A 17,226-nucleotide genomic window follows, 5' to 3' on the forward strand; every position below is an offset into this window, starting at 1 on the left:
AAAAGAACACTTGGCTCGGTTGAGGCTCGTATCCGAGCAAAGACACGCTGGAGACGACTGATGTGCTCCTGTGGTGTGGTGGACCAGATGATGACGTCGTCAACATAGACGCGCACCCCTTCGATGCCCTCCATCATCTGTTCCATGATTCGATGAAACACCTCGTATGCCGAGATGATGCCAAACGGCATCCTATTGTAGCAGTATCTTCCAAAGGGAGTGTTGAAAGTGCACAGCTTCCTGCTGGACTGATCCAGCTGAATCTGCCAAAAACCCTTTGAGGCATCAAGCTTGGTAAAAATCTTAGCCCGGGCCATTTCGCTCGTGATTTCTTCCCGTTTGGGTATGGGATAATGTTCCCTCATGATGTTATTGTTCAGGTCTTTCGGGTCGATGCAGATCCGGAGCTCGCCAGAGGGCTTTCTTACGCACACCATGGAACTGACCCATGGCGTAGGCTCCGTGACCCGGGAAAGCACTCCTTGATCCTGCAGATCCTGCAGCTGCTGCTTGAGGCGGTCCTTGAGTGGTGCTGGGACTCTACGAGGTGCGTGAATGACCGGGATGGCGTCCAGTTTGAGCCGTATTCTGTAAGTGTAGGGCAGTGTGCCCACGCCCTCGAAATCCTCCTGGTCGTGGGCGAGGAGTGAGTGGAGCTGCGCCCTAAGGTCTGCATCCGGGAAATTGGACGTGCCTTCTGGAGACAGAGTATGTACCCGCTGAACGAGGTGGAGGATCTTGCACGCCTGTGCGCCTAGCAGAGAGTCCATCGAGGGTCCAACTATCTCAAAAGACAGTGTGGCTGTGTATGAATTGTGTGCAACCTCGAGCTGGCAGGACCCCATGGCCGGGATAACATTACCGTTGTAATCGACCAACTGACAGTGGGATGGCCGAATCGGTAGTTTGACCTTCAAGGTGTGGAAGGCTGACCATGCAATGAGATTGGCGGAGGCACCAGTGTCTAAGCGGAATGTGATTGGTGATCGGTTGACCGTTAGGGTGGCACAACATTCATCGCCCGGATTAATGCTGTGCACTGGCATTGGCTGGTGTGACCTACTTGGGGACATCCGATTTCTGTCTATTACCACAACGCGGAAGGGTTCCCGGTCGTCAGTATCACCGGTTTGTACGTCGTCAGGGTATGACTCGGTGTATGGAGGCTGAATGGCCGCACGTCCCTGCGAGGCTGGCGGAATTGCGGAGCGTTGGCAGGTTGAGCTGCTCGACAGCAGGCAGCGTAGTGGCCCATCCTGCCACAGCGGAGGCATTGTCGGGTTTTGGCTGGACATTGCCGCTTTAAGTGTGCGGATCCACAGTTGCGTTCGTTCGTTGCGCCACCACGCATGCGCGGTACGGTCCTGCGTAGAGCGCGCCTGCGCATCACGTCCCTCTGCGTCGACGTCCCCTCTTTTGGCGCGTACAAGTGCGGGAGGCCTCGGAAAGCACGCGAAATGACCGCCCTCGTCCAGGCCGCGGGCCGGGAGGAACTCGATCAACTGGACCCGCTCGGCCTCGTAGTACCCCTGCCATGCCGATTTGGCCGCCTGGAATTGGGAGTAGCGGCTGGTCGCGTTTTCGTGGAGGACGCAGGTTTCGATGGCGGTGGCTAAGGTGAGGCGCTTTATTTTGAGGAGCTGCTGGCGTAGGGTGTCCGAGGTGACCCCAAAAACTATCTGATCCAGAATCATGGAATCGGAGGTGGCCTCATAGCCACAGGACTGCGCGAGGATACGGAGGTGTGTCAAAAAAGATTGAAAAGGTTCATCCTTACCCTGCAGGCGCTGCTGGAAGCGGTACATCTCGAAGCTCTCATTCACTTCGACGCTGAAGTGTTGATCAAATTCTAGAAGGACAGTCTTGTACTTCGTCTTGTCCTCGCCTTCCGCGAATTCCAGGGAGTTGTAGATGTGGATGGCGTGTTGCCCCGCCGTGGAGAGGAGGAGGGCGATCTTCCTGGTGTCCGATGCATTCTCCCTGTCTGTGGCTTCTAAGAAGAGCTGGAAGTGCTGTTTAAACAGCTTCCAGTTGACGCCGAGATTTCGAGCGATTTGGAGCGGCTGCGGCGGGCTGATGGTGTCCATGGCGCAGGATGACGGATCTCTGAAGAGGTGCAGGTAAGTCTCACAGTCGCTGGTGAGTTTCCAATCCTGGTATCATGTCGTGTTGGGCGTTCCGACACAAACGAACCAACACGGTTGTGGATGGTACAACTCTGTTTTATTATTCTGTACAATAACAACTGTTAACTTCTGGCTGTGGTTCGTACTTCACCAGTTAACCTGTGGACCCAGCCCCAGCACTATCTTAGAGAGGCACTCAGCACATGGTGTATGTCTGAGTGGCACGCTGTGAGCTCTGTGCTCTGAGCTATCTCCTGATAGAATGAGCGGGAACTGTGGTGTTCCCTGCTTTATAGTGCGTGTGCTCTCACTGGTGATTGGCTGTGATGTTGTGTGTGTGTTGATTGGTCCGTCTACCTGTCCATCAGTGTGTGTGTGATTGCAACATGATATGTTAATATGGATATCATGACAAACCCAAATGAGCAGGTTCTTCCCAGAGGTGGAGGACAAATGTGAGAGGTGCCAGAGGGGCCCGGCCAACCACATCCACATGTTTTGGGCTTGCCCCAAGCTTGCTGGGTTCTGGACAGCCTTCTCCGAGGCAATGTCCAAGGTTGTGAGGGTGAAGCCATGCCCAATAGTGGCAATCTTCGGGGTATCGGAGCAGCCAGAGTTACACATGGGGAAAGGGGCCAACACCCTTGCTTTCGCTTCCCTAATCGCACCCCGGAGAATCCTGCTCGGCAGACGATCGGCAGCACCACCCAAAGCTGCAGACTGGCTCGCTGACCTCTCGGAACCACCAACGTTTCCAACTTACTCACCACATACTTTGCGGCCTGCATTGTCTCGATCCCCTCAGGCAGCGCTATGATCTTGAACGATTCTCCAGGTTCTCCACGTTCTCCCTCAAACTTTTATGGTTCTCCACCCCGAGCATCATCTCCAAAAAGGTCCTCATGCTCTCCCATCGATTCCTCCAGCTTCTGGAGTGCCAGGCCCTGCACCTCCATCCTCTGCTCCACTTTCTCGATGGCTCCATCACCTTTGCAGGTCCTCTGAGACCGCCTGCCTCTGCTGTTGAAACCTCATGTTCAAAAATTCCACAAGTTGCTCAGTAGACCACTGGGCAGGCAACATTGCCCCAGGACCCTCCGCCATCTTTTCCTGTGTCGCACCTCGAATAATCCCTTGCCCAGACTGCTGTTTCTTGTTAGACTCCTCGTCTGGTAAGCCATAAACTGGCTCACCGAAGGAGAGCCACTTCCTCAGTGCTCATGCACCTCATTCCAGCAAACACCCCCGAAATTGGTTGGGAAAGGGGCAAAAATTCCACCTCGAGCGGGAATCACCAAATGTGCGACCACTCATTCCATGGCAGGCACCGAAGGTCCAGAAATGGTAGGTTTAAAGAGACAATTTACAGGCAGCAGGTAAGTTATAAAATTTAGGGAATGGAGAGGAGGGCCGGGTTGCACCGGAGGGTGGGGGGTGATGGAGCAGTGTGACCCGGTTGCAGCGAGGGGGAGGTCGGAGTCGGGCCAGGTTGGGGGGGGTGGGGTGGAGGGAAGCAGATTCAGTCCAGGAGGGAGGGGAGTCAATTGGGAGGGGGCTCCGTCCGGGAAGAAGCGCCGGTCCGTGGTGGTGTTGGTCAGTCCGGGATGGGCCTTAGTCCAGAAGGGGGATCACTCCGGGAGGGAGGGGGCTATGTTTGCAATGGGGCTCAGTTTGGTAGGGGGATCAGTCTGGGATGAAGGGTGCTCAGTTCACAATGGGGCTCAGTCTAGGTGGGAGGGTCAGTTTGGGAGCGGGGTGGGTGTCAGTCCGGGAGAAGTGCCAGTTCGGGACAGAAGGAGGGAGGCCGACCAGTCTGAGAATGGATTAAGTCTGGGATTAAGATGGGAGATAGTACGGAAGGGGAAGGAGGGAGGGTGTTCAGGACATGAGGGGGGAGATCAATCCGGAAGGGAGATTGGTCCAAGGGGGGGGGGATTAGTCTGGGAGGGGGGTCAGCCAGGGAGGAGGTTCAGTCTGAGGGGGAGGTCAGTCCAGTGGGGGAGGGAGTGGGAGGGGCCGCACTGGGAAGGGGACAGTCAGGTCGTGTTGGTGGGGGTGGTTGGGTTGGATTTGGGCGGGTCAGGTCAGGCCGAGGGGACGGCTGGAGGAGGGTCGGTGTGCGGTTAATGTGGTAGGTCCCCTGGGGGGTCGGAAACCCGTCTGGTCCCGGGGCCTTCCCTGCCTGCATGTTCCCCAGTCCCTTAGTCACCTCGATTGGCGCCCCCAGACCTGCCACCTCCTGCTCCTCCACCCTCGGGAACCTTAGTTGGTCCAGAAAATGTAGCATTCCCTCTTTTCCCTCCGGGGGTTGGGACTTATATAGCCTCTCATAAAAGGTCTTAAACACCTCATTTACCTTCCCTGCTCTCTGCTCCATAGTTCCCATTTCATCCCTAACTCCCCCCATCTCTCTCGCCGCTATCCTCTTATGAAGTTGGTGGGCCAGCAGCCGGCTCGCCTTTTCCCCATACTCATATTGCATCCCCTGTGCCTTTCTCCACTGTGCCTCTGCCTTTCCTGTGGTCAGCAGGTCAAATTCCGTCTGAAGTCTTCGCCTTTCGCTATATAGTCCTTCGTCTGGGGCCTCCGCATATCTTTTATCCACCCTCAAAATCTCCCCCACTAATCTCTCCCTTTCTTTGCCCTCTTGTTTCTCCTTGTGGGCTCTAATGGAGATCAGCTCTCCTCTAACCACCACCTTCAGCGCTTCCCATACTACCCCCACCTGGACCTCACCATCGTCATTGACCTCCAGGTATCTCTCAATACACCCCCGCACCCTTCCACAGACCCCCTCATCCGCCAATAGTCCCACATCCAGTCGCCAGAGTGGGCGCTGCTCCCTCTCCTCTCCTAATTCCAGATCCACCCAGTGCGGGACATGGTCTGAAACGGCTATGGCCGAGTACTCTGTTCCTGCCACCTTCGAGATCAGTGCCCTACTCATAACAAAGAAGTCTATTCGGGAATATACCTTGTGGACATGGGAGGAAAAGGAGAACTCTTTGGCCAACGGCCTAGCAAACCTCCACGGATCCACTCCCCCCATTTGTTCCATAAATCCCCTAAGCACCTTGGCCGCTGCCGGCCTTCTTCCAGTCCTGGATCTAGACCGGTCTAGCCCTGGATCCAGCACATTATTGAAGCCCCCCCCCATTACCAAGGTTCCCACCTCCAGGTCCGGGATACGTCCCAGCATCCGCTTCATAAATCCCGCGTCATCCCAGTTCGGGGCATATACATTTACCAGCACGACGACCTGCAATCTACTACTCACCATCACATATCTGCCCCCGTTATCCACCACTATATTCTTAGCCTCGAACGACACCCGTTTCCCCACCAGTATCACCGCCCCCCTGTTTTTCGTGTGCAACCCAGAGTGGAATCACAAACAGAAGCAATCAAAGTCAAGACTACAATGGTTTAAGCTGATTATAGCACAGTTAAACATTTGTAGGTCCAGAAACCTCCAGACAGACACACACACTTTCACACTCCCCTCAGGGTTAATTCTCCTGCCTGATGTTCATGTTCTTACATGTTCATTTTCTTCCACCTTCAGTTGAAGATAATCTACTGACATGGATATTTTCTTTGGGTTTTTTTGCAAAAAGTTAAAAACCCAACTAGGCAATCACCTATCTGTTTGGGTGTTTTGGTCGAATTGAATATTCAGGTTTTGGCTCTGACTGCTCTCTGCTTCATTTAATCACCCTCCTTGCTGTTCCAACCTTTGCTCAACCTGCTCCCTAGGACGACTACTACACTCTAACTTGGTCACAAGCAAAATCCCCATTTTCAAGGATTATTACATCGCTACCTATCCATGGCCAGAATCCATCAATCAATTAATTAATGCCTGTTATCTCCAAATCTTTATCTTGGTCCCCACCCGGGAATGCCAATGTAGGAAGATTTCTTTGGTGGTTTCCAATGCAATGAAGTGTAATACAATCTAGCAGCAATGATTCAGTGTTTATTATAACAACAAGCTTTATTACATTGACTAATAACAACACCACATTTCTTATAACAGTTCCATAACGTTACACTAAATGACAAAATGGCATGCACATTGTATAATTTGATTCACAGGGTCCGACTACCTTGAGATGACGTTTATATTGACTGAATGTCATAAATAATAAAATGATCCTTTCCAAATAATATAACGAGGTTTCCAGGCTCCAACCACCTTGAGAATGCTCTGAACCCCAATAAAACCACATAGCCCACCTTTCTACGTGGCCCTCTCTAGTATCAACGGGCACGTCTAGTATGAACAGGCAGCACGGTAGCCTTGTGGATAGCACAATTGCTTCACAGCTCCAGGGTCCCAGGTTCGATTCTGGCTTGGGTCACTGTCTGTGCGGAGTCTGCACGTCCTCCCCGTGTGTGCGTGGGTTTCCTCCGGGTGCTCCGGTTTCCTCCCACAGTCCAAAGATGTGCAGGTTAGGTGGATTGGCCATGATAAATTGCCCTTAGTGTCCAAAATTGCCCTTAGTGTTGGGTGGGGTTACTGGGTTATGGGGATAGGGTGGCGGTGTTGACCTTGGGTAGGGTGCTCTTTCCAAGAGCCAGTGCAGACTCGATGGCCCGAATGGCCTCCTTCTGCACTGTAAATTCTATGATAATCTATGATAATCAAGTCAGCCATGTGGCTGTATGGTTTCTAATCACCTTATAGGGGAACAACTTCTATTCTAATACTATAATACAACCACGATATGTGCCTACAAAATAACTAGGTTGTATGTTTAATTGTTATTTTGTTCAGCCTACTTCTGGGGCTTCATCAAACAGCCACCCTGCGCTCAAAACGCAGCACGCCGTGGCGCAACATGGCCAATAGAAGCCAGGCGACCCCGCTCACAGGATCTACCCGGCTTGCAATGCCTCACGAGATCTAACAATCTCGCGAGATGTTACGATGTAAATCCTGCCCATTGTGGGTGGGATCACTTTTTGGCAAATCTGCATATCATTGTGGGCAGCACGGTAGCACAGTGGTTAGCACTGTTGCTTCACAGCACCAAGATCCCAAGTTTGATTCTCGGCTTGGGTCACTGTCTGTGCGGAGTCTGCACACTCTCCCCATGTCTGCGTGGGTTTCCTCCGGGTGCTCCGGTTTCCTCCCACAAGTTCTGAAAGACGTGCTGTTAGGGAATTTGGAAATTCTGAATCCTCCCTCTGTGCTCCCGAACAGGCGCCGCAATGTGGCGACTAGGGGCTTTTCACAGTAACCTCATTGCAGTGTTAATGTAAGCCTACTTGTGACAATAAAGATTATTATATTATATCAGAGCAAGACAGCTATTCTCACTCTAATATGCAGTTTCCTGAGGTGTGGGATATATCTCCTTTACCTCGGAAACCTAAGGCGAGCGCCATTCAACACTGGTCTCCACAAACGGGGATCAGATGGGCCAGCACTCATGGGAGTTTCCCAGGGGATCAGAGCCCCCCCCAAATGCATGCCCTCTGGGTAGGGTGGCACTCAGGCACTGCTGGTGCCACCTGGGCACCCTGGTAGGGATATTGCCAGGGTATCACGTAGGCACTGCCAAGGTGCCAAGCTAGCATTTTTCATGCATTGGCGATCGGGCCGTGGGTGCCCTGCATGGGTGTTGGGGGACCCCGGGACCCCCTCATAGTGAATTGGGGCTTCGGGGGTTCAGGGGTCACATCGGGGGCTCTAGAAATCGGAACACCATTTCCCTACACTGAGGGGTTTGGCAAGCAGAGCCCCTCAGTGCAGAAAATGGGGCTGTGTGCGGCCTTGGCCCCACGTTCCCAGCTGAGGCCCCCTATCTAACCCCAGTAACGTTTGATAGCATTGTGTTTCTCGGCACTGTGAGCACGAGAAACACATAGCTAAATGCGCTCGCTTTGGGACTTTGTTCTGATTTAGTTAAATCATGTCCATGATCTTTCAGTGGTTAACACTGTTATTCACAGCTCCAGGGACCTGGGTTCGAGTCTTGGCTTGATCACTGTCTGTGTGTAGTCTGCACGTTCTCCCCGTGTCTGCGTTGGTTTCCGGGTGTTCCGGTTTCCTCCCACAAGTCCTGAAAGACGTGCTTATTAGGTGAATTGGACATTCTGAATTCTCCCTCTGCGTACCCAAACAGGTGCCGGAATGTGGCGACTAGGGGATTTTCACAATAACTTCATTGCAGTGTTAATGTAAGCCTACTTGTGTCACTAATAAAGATTATTATTTCCGCTTTTGCGTCTGTTTTGAATGAAGTGCATAGGCCAATCTTAAACAGTTGCAAATCTTGGCAACTATTTTCATAAGAGCCGCTTTCTTGGCCTGAATGTTTATCAACCTATGTCCTTGCATTTCCGAACTGTTTTTTGTACATAGGGACAAATTTCAGATTTCCACTTTACTCCACTATTGGTATAACACCTTACCTTGAGAATATGGCTTAAACTAGAATAGAGCTTGATGGGAAAATGAAATGTCAAACAGAGCTTTTAGCTTGATGGGAAAATGAAATGTCAAACAGAGCTTTTAGCTTGATGGGAAAATGAAATGTCAAACAGAGCTTTTAGTCTAATGGAATGTCAAGGTTTTTTTGTAATCGCCAATGCTTTTGCGCTAGACAGTTTGCAGTAACAAGACACGGCCTTGGGAATCGTTTCTAATTCTACAGATAACTTTATTTTAGCTGAGAGCCACAGAATGCTGTAATCCTCAGGCCTCCTCTAAGAGGGCTGTCCTTAGGAAGGAAACATTGTCATTTAATTATATATAAGTAATTGTCTGCTGTATTAATTTCGGCTTGCTACTGTAGACTCTCTGATGTACAGTGCTCAAGTCCCGGCCATGAATAAACGTACGTTTGTTGAAGTAACTTGGTGTTCGATTGATCATTTCATCCGGACTGAAGGGAAACGAAAATTCACATTTGGTAGCAGAGGGTGGTTCTCACGGAGCCTTGCCAGGAGCAGACGGTGTAACTGACAGATCGTGTCCGGAGGCGAAGGAGGGATCGGGCCCCCAAATGTGAGTACCCTTGTTACCACTTTGGTTTCCCCCTCCACTGTACCGAGCGCAACCTGGTCCTACCGTCTGTTTCTGGAGAGACTCTTACGAGATCAGGTCAGTCCGGCGAACCCGTTACAGTCCGGGTTAGAGGCCCGAGACAGGGTTAGGGGCCCGTAAGAGGTTAGTGTCCTCTTCGAATCAGGGTTAGAGGCCCGTAAGAGGTTAGAGGCCCGTAAGAGGTTAGAGTCCTCTTCGAATCAGGGTTAGAGGCCCGTAAGACGTTAGAGTCCGCTTCGAATTAGAAAGGTGCTTGGCTGATGATCCTTCTGGTTGCTTGATACCTTTGCGATAAAAGGTTGCCCTTAAAACAAGTGATTGTCTCAACCAGTGTCTTGACTTGTTCGTCACTCCGGGTTGACTATTGACTACATAAGAACATAAGAACTAGGAGCAGGAGTAGGCCATCTGGCCTCTCGTGCCTGCTCCGCCATTCAATGAGATCATGGCTGATCTTTTGTGGACTCAGCTCCACTTTCCGGCCCGAACACCATAACCTTAATCCCTTTATTCTTCAAAAAACTATCTATCTTTATCTTAAAAACATTTAATGAAGGAGCCTCTACTGCTTCACTGGGCAAGGAATTCCATAGATTCACAACCCTTAGGGTGAAGAAGTTCCTCCTAAACTCAGTCCTAAATCTACTTCCCCTTATTTTGAGGCTATGCCCCCTAGTTCTGCTTTCACCCGCATCTATCCTATCTATTCCCTTCATAATTTTATATGTTTCTATAAGATCCCCCCTCATCCTTCTAAATTCCAAAGAGTACAGTCTCAGTCTACTCAACCTCTCCTCGTAATCCAACCCCTTCAGCTCTGGGATTAACCTAGTGAATCTCCTCTGCACACCCTCCAGTGCCAGTACGTCCTTTCTCAAGTAAGGAGACCAAAACTGAACACAATACTCCAGGTGTGGCCTCACTAACACCTTATACAATTACAGCAGAACCTCCCTAGTCTTAAACGCCATCCCTCTAGCAATGAAGGACAAAATTCCATTTGCCTTCTTAATCACCTGTTGCACCTGTAAACCAACTTTTTACGGCTCATGCGCTAGCACACCCAGGTCTCTCTGCACAGCAGCATGTTTTAATATTTTATCATTACAGCGGAGAACGGATAACTCCGTCCAAATTATAGTACTTCCCATCAGGTGCGAATGACACCTTAAACTCCACAATAAACAGGGTTTCACCGTTGCGTACCCTGTCGGAACACTCAAACAATTCTTAGTCTGTTAGTCTGTCTTTAAGTCTGTTAGTTCTGTCTTTAATTCTCTGAGTCTGTTTGTCTGTTTAGTCTGTCCTTAATGGTCTGTCCTTAATGGTCTGTCCTTAATTGTCTGTCAGTCTGTCTGTCTGTCTGTTGTTCTGTCTTTGTTTCCCTGAGTCTGTCAGTCTGTTTAAGTCAGTCTGTCTTTGTAGTGATGTAGTTGTGGTGTTGGGTGTTCTGAGGTACAGATGAACCAACACGGTTGTATTTGGTACAACGCTGTTTTATTTCAACTTGTTATTTACAGATCTGTCCTGGTACTCAGCACGTGGTGACTCTCTGAGTGTGTTGTTAATCAGGTCCTGTCCTTGTCCTCGTCTCCAGATCTACTGGCCACCAGGTGTCGTGTTTCTCCTCTTATACTGTCTCTGTCCTTGTCTGTGATTGGCTGTCGTGTTATGTGTGCTGATTTGTCTGTTGGTCTGTCTATCATGATGTGTGTGTTTGAATATCATGACATCCCCCCTTTTTTACAAGATTATGTGCCTACGTGGTTATAAATATGAATGTGCCCTGAGTGCAGCTAAAAGTGTGTGTGCGTGATATTTACAGCAGGTACATGTGGCGTACCTATATACATAGGGCGATGTCGGGTGTGTCATGCTAACGAGGTTGTACAATAACAAAACAAGAAGAAAAAACTTTGAAGTGTGGTCCGGTCAAACGAGATCTGGAATGATAAAACAGTAACATGTTACAATACAATAGTTTCTAAACTTTAACGTGTGAACAGTCTCATAAGTCCAATCTAGTAGGTGTGCGACGAATTCGGGTTGACCGCCTCAAGGGTGGGTCGAGAACCACCGGCTGAGGTGCGAGCCTGGCCATGGGTGGCGACAGAAGTGGCATGGTATATGGCAGCTCCACGAAGTCACTATCAGGAACCATTGGAGGATGCGGCGTCTGTGTGTGGTTCCGTTGCGAGCGTGGAAGTAGGTGAAAGGCTCGCCGATTGCGCTTACGCACCGATCCATCCGTCAGGCATACCAGGAACGAGGTGGAGTCTTTTTCTTTTTATGTTTGTGGTGGTGCCGTCGGATGGCATCTTGTAGCTGATGGGTCGTTGACATTGAAGAGGTACCATCAACAATATCATTCAAGGTGATGAATGTGCCAGATGCTGAAGTCGAATGAGACTGTGCATGCTGGTTCTGGCCACATGCTGTGCTGGAAGGGTGATTCTGCTGAGAAGCGTTGAAGCATGTCGCTTTGGAGACAGAATTGCTGCTCGCATCAATGTCTGGTGATGGTGTGAAACTAGAACCTTGCATCTGACAGGAAAACGCTATCTGGCCAGGCTGCGGTGCAGCAAATCCTGGGCAGTAACTAAGGCATCCCGTCTGTAGTGCAGATTGCGCTGGCGGTAGTCCTCCTTCGGTCTTGATTTCATTAGTGGGCAATCCGCAGTGCTGGCCTGTTTGAGAATATGCTGCATAGACTGCTGGCTGCTGCAGGCTTGAATACTGGGTCTGTCCAGCATGAGCTGTCATTGGCCGCACTGTCGGTGTGGAACAAATGTGTGGACATAGCTGTGGTGTAAATTGGTGTATTCTTCTTGGACTGTCGCTGCTGCTTGTTATTGCTGACCCAGTGTGATTGTCACGTGATCCATCTCCTGTCGTTGTGGCATCTGCTGTCACCCTGAGCGTGCCATCACTGAGGTTGCGACACTGCCTGTCTGGAGTAAAGTCTGGCTTACGTGAATCAGAGTCGGCGTTAGGTTGCTCCCCATCTGGAGTCTGGTCTGTTTTTTGTTGATGCTCCCCGTCCGGAGTCTTAGCAGGTTCACTGGAGTCAGCTGAGATTTCTTGAAGCTGCACGTCTGGAGTCGGAACATGCAGGAATGCATTGACTAGCGGAGAGGTTCGAGCAATTGAGGGTGGAAGTAGTGTGGTGTCACCGTAGTTACCAGTGGTCTCACCATGATCGTCGAGTGCCTCTGTACACACTAGCTGAGGTCTGTCACTTTGCACCTTTTGCATGGGAAGAGGGATGCTGTCGTCACTCGTTTCACATACCGTGGATAGATCCTCAGTAGCTGCTTGCTGTTCACTAGGGTTGGGTAAATTGTCAGAGTTTTCATCTATCCACTCACTAGGTACCATGTGGTGTTGGGTGTTCTGAGGTACAGATGAACCAACACGGTTGTATTTGGTACAACGCTGTTTTATTTCAACTTGTTATTTACAGATCTGTCCTGGTACTCAGCACGTGGTGACTCTCTGAGTGTGTTGTTAATCATGTCGTGTCCTTGTCCTCGTCTCCAGATCTACTGGCCACCAGGTGTTGTGTATCTTCTCTTATACTGTCTCTGTCCTTGTCTGTGATTGGCTGTCGTGTTATGTGTGCTGATTTGTCTGTTGGTCTGTCTATCATGATGTGTGTGTTTGAATATCATGACAGTAGTGTTTTTGACTTTGAGTTTAAGTTTAGCTGAAGATTAGCTCTCTCTCTCTTTTCATGTTTCATTTCCAGACTTTGACCTTTTAAAAGTTACTTTCGAACAATTGCCTAAGTCTCCTGATTGGGTAACGGGGCAGGATAACCCCGTTTAAATTCTTGATTGAATAAGCGATTTAGGATCGCCATCAAAATTAAATAGGTAACCACAAGGATCATCCGAGGATAGGAGACAATGGGTAATACTCTGGATAACACCTCTGATAGTGGAAGCGCGCTTCAGACTCTTTGCGAACAATATCCGGAACATTCTAAGCAGCTGCGGCAGTTGCCGGGGGAATTGCATAAGATTTTGGGAAAGGGGAAATGGTCCCTGGGAGGATCAAAAGGTTTGCCCACGGTTATGGAGGCACAGCAGATTATTTGGCAACATAACCGTAGCTCCACGGCTAAGAAATTGATTGAGTTATGGCGGGAGTACTGCCAAAAATTTAAAAATACATCTTTATTAGCTAGTTGACAGGCTAACGCTTTAAAATTGGGTAGTGAATTAACAGAAGGGGGAATTGTTAAGACTGCGGAGGTTTTGAGACAGGAATGCGCCCACCATAGAAAAAGACCTAAGTCTGTAAAAAAAAACATTTCTAAATCAGGACCGTACGGTCAAATGGCCGGCCTTGCCCTGACCGAGGGAGACGATGAGGATGACCCTGAAAATTGGCAATATAGGGGACGACCGACCGTTACAGCGCCACTACGACCGCCTCCACCTTACATTCAAGCCCTTTATCCACCGCTCCCACCGCCACTACCTCCACCGTCGCAAGGAGGTCCGGCGACTCGCACTCGTTCTAAAACCCGTGCTAATCAATTCCCACAGATGAATCAAGAGTTAGTCCCGGGAAAAGAGGAGGCACCGGAGGTGGATTTCCCTAATTACCCAGATGATTATCAGCCGCAGTGTCAGTTTCCCATCCGGCAAGTTCCCAATATAGCATACAACCCTGCCAACCCCCGGGGCCCAACAACCAGGCATGTCAAAATAATTATTATAATTAATAAATTAATCAAATTTGATACTACTGGTTCAGTATTAATAAATTATACAATGTGTTAATAATACAGTCAAACAGTTGATTGATCAGTAACATTTCAATAATCGTATTTCAGCTCAAATTCATCGATTGGGGGTACATTTGGGTTAGTTTGAATCATTCTAATAGTTGGTCCCCTGCGTTTAGCGAATAGTTTTTTTATGCACTTAGCACATTGGTATGTTATGTAAATGATGAACACAGCTACACAGGAGAATAAGATTATTCTTATTGTGGACATTCCAGTGTGTCCAAGCCACCCACAAATTTGATCCCAGAGAGAGACAAATTGGGGTGGATCAAGTTTTTTGATTTCTTTTTGGATATGTAGTGCCAAATCTTTAACTTCTTTAGAGTTATTGGGAATGAAAGTGCAACATTCTGCAATTTGACATCTTCTGGATTAAACACAAAAGCTTGTTGAAAGGGTTAATTTTCTTGCAGAGACAAAAAGAGGCGTATAGCTTGGAATGATGCCATTCGCATCTCTAAACTTTAAAAAAAAATATTTGTCACTCAAATGGACTGGGAGTAAAAGTTGGATTGCTGCCAAATTCCCGTTATCAAATGTCTTTGAACGATCTGTTCTTTTGGAATATAGATTTGCTTTTAATCAGAGTTGTTTTGGTTTTTTTAAAAAAACAGCTTCCACATTGTTTGAAGTTTTAATTTCCAGGCTAATTCTAAACATTTATTTTAAAATATCAAACACAATAACTTATTCAACATATAACTGAACCAATCTCATGCTGTCTCTTGGTTTTCTGTAGATTAATTTGTTGATTCTATTAAAAAAAGCACAACTAACAAGATATGTTAATTTCTTAAAATGAATAAAGCAATATTCAGAATAATGACAGTTCTCTTAAATTGACAGTCCTTGACTATCCTGCCTGCACTCAGATCCTTGCTTCTATTTACAACAGCCTCCAGTCGGCGGCTAACCTTACCCTCCAGCAGGACATTGTGGTTTACAGTTCCCACTCTGTCACGGCACTGCTCGGACAGCTCCAAACCCAACATTTAACCATGGCTCGGCAGAACAAATACGAGATTTATCTCCTGAATAATCCCAAGCTCCAATTTCGCCACTGCACCACCATCAATCCAGCAAGTTTTCTCTCCGAACCACCCTCGGAATGCTCACAGCCGGGCCACGATTGCCTGAAGCTCCTAAAAGAGGAAGCCTCCATGCGCGATGATCTCACTGACACTCCCCTGCCCGATGTAGACTTAACTGTTTTCACCGACGGCAGTGCTTCCGTCGGCAAAAGGGGGGATAGATTAGCAGGGTACGCTATAGTTAATCAGCAGGGCGAAACCCTGGAAGCAGCAGCATTTGAAACGCCGTTCTCCGCCCAACAAGCCGAGCTATTTGCACTTATCCGAGCGTGTGTGTTAGGAGAGAATAAGAAAATAAACATTTACACAGACTCCAGATACGCATTTGGAGTCACACACGACTTCGGTCAATTATGGAAGAACAGGGGATTTCTTACATCTGCAGGCACTCAGATATCCCACAAACAGTTAGTTACACAATTACTACAGGCTTTAATGCTCCCTAAACAAATAGCCGTAAAAAAGTGCGCTGCCCATACGACAGGCAAAACCCTGGTGGACGCGGGTAATCGGCAGGCGGACCACCAAGCCAAAGAGGCTTCTCGCTTAAAAGACATGGTGGTACCAAAAATGATGAGCCAGACTAAAGGCTCGAAGGGTCAATCTCCCTCTGAAAAGCCAATGCCGACCATCACTGACGTCATTCAGTTACAGGAGGATGCTCCTGCCTGTGTAAAAAGACTATGGGAAGAATTGGGATGTTGTTATGATCCTGTAAACAAATTGTGGGTCACCCTGGCAGGGCAAACGTGTATGCCCGATGCATTAGCAGCCTGGGTCAGCGAATGTGTTCACTTTGCAACTCATTGTGGTGCGCGAGCTATGGGTGATGTATTGCTCAAGACTTGGTGGCATCCAAGACTGCAGGACATAGCGCAAAACATTAGCAGTCGTTGCCTAGTATGTCAGCAGTATAATCCTGGAAAAGCAATACCCTGTGAAATGGGTAAAACCCCGCTACCGGAAGGTCCCTTTGAGACACTCCAGATGGATTACATTGAGTTGGAACGATGCCAATGTTATAAACATGTATTGGTTATTGTTGATGTATTTAGCAAATGGATAGAAGCTTACCCCACTGTAGATAACAAAGCTTCCACGGTAGTAAAAGTTTTGATGCAACAAATTGTTCCTAGATTTGGGATTCCATATCGATTAAGCTCTGATAATGGACCTCATTTTGTGGGACAGATCAATGAGGAATTTTGTACTCAGCTGGGAATAAAACAACAATTACATTGCGCATACCGACCCCAAGCAGCGGGAATGGTAGAAAGGGCTAATCAGTGAAAACGAAACTGGCAAAACTACAGGCAGAGACTGGAGCCACTTGGCTCAAATTATTGCCTATTGCCCTCTTCCAAATACGTGCAACCCCAGCTGGAAAGACACGACTGAGTCCCGCCAAAATTTTATACGGAAGACCTTTGCGTACTCCTTGGGATCAAGGGAAACATAAGGAAGTACAGTTTCACCATATGACCACTGAAATGGCCAACTATGTGATAGCCTTGACTAAAGTACTAAAAGGCCTCCATTCACGGGCAAGAGCTGCTTATGAGGAGATACCTCCCTTGTCCAGTTCTGTCACTATTAATCCGGGGGAGTATGTTCTGATTCGTAATTGGGTTAGGAAAGGATTAGAACCCCGATGGGAAGGACCACACCAGGTCCTTACTCACTACTCCCACTGCTGTAAAACTGGAAGGCAGAAATGCCTGGATCCACATCCACCATTGTAAGGTTGTGAAAATGCAATAGAAAATAACCCTCTGTTTCGAGCCCCAGGTAATAACTTCAGCATCATTTAAAGGATGAAGGACACACTTATTATCGTAACCCTGCTGGGACTTTTGGAAACGGGAGGAGAGGCCAAGCGAAGAACCTGTGGCCCCAAGGGAAGACGGACTCATCACCTCTGTCGAGGAGACACCTTACAATGCACCAGTCAAGGCTCAGGAGAAGGATCTTGGAATGTGACCCCTGCGGACGGATGTTCGGCCTACGTACAACGATGCAATCGGACCATACTCATCAGTGGAGTGACTAAGGGCAACCTACCCTGTCAACAGGTCAACTGTAAATGGGACTATAGCTGCAGAAACAAAAATAAGACTTTACCCTTGGGATGCGTTGACCAAGGGAGGGTAAGGC

Source organism: Scyliorhinus torazame, chromosome 3, assembly GCF_047496885.1.
Source record: "Scyliorhinus torazame isolate Kashiwa2021f chromosome 3, sScyTor2.1, whole genome shotgun sequence".
Lineage (NCBI taxonomy): Eukaryota > Metazoa > Chordata > Chondrichthyes > Carcharhiniformes > Scyliorhinidae > Scyliorhinus > Scyliorhinus torazame.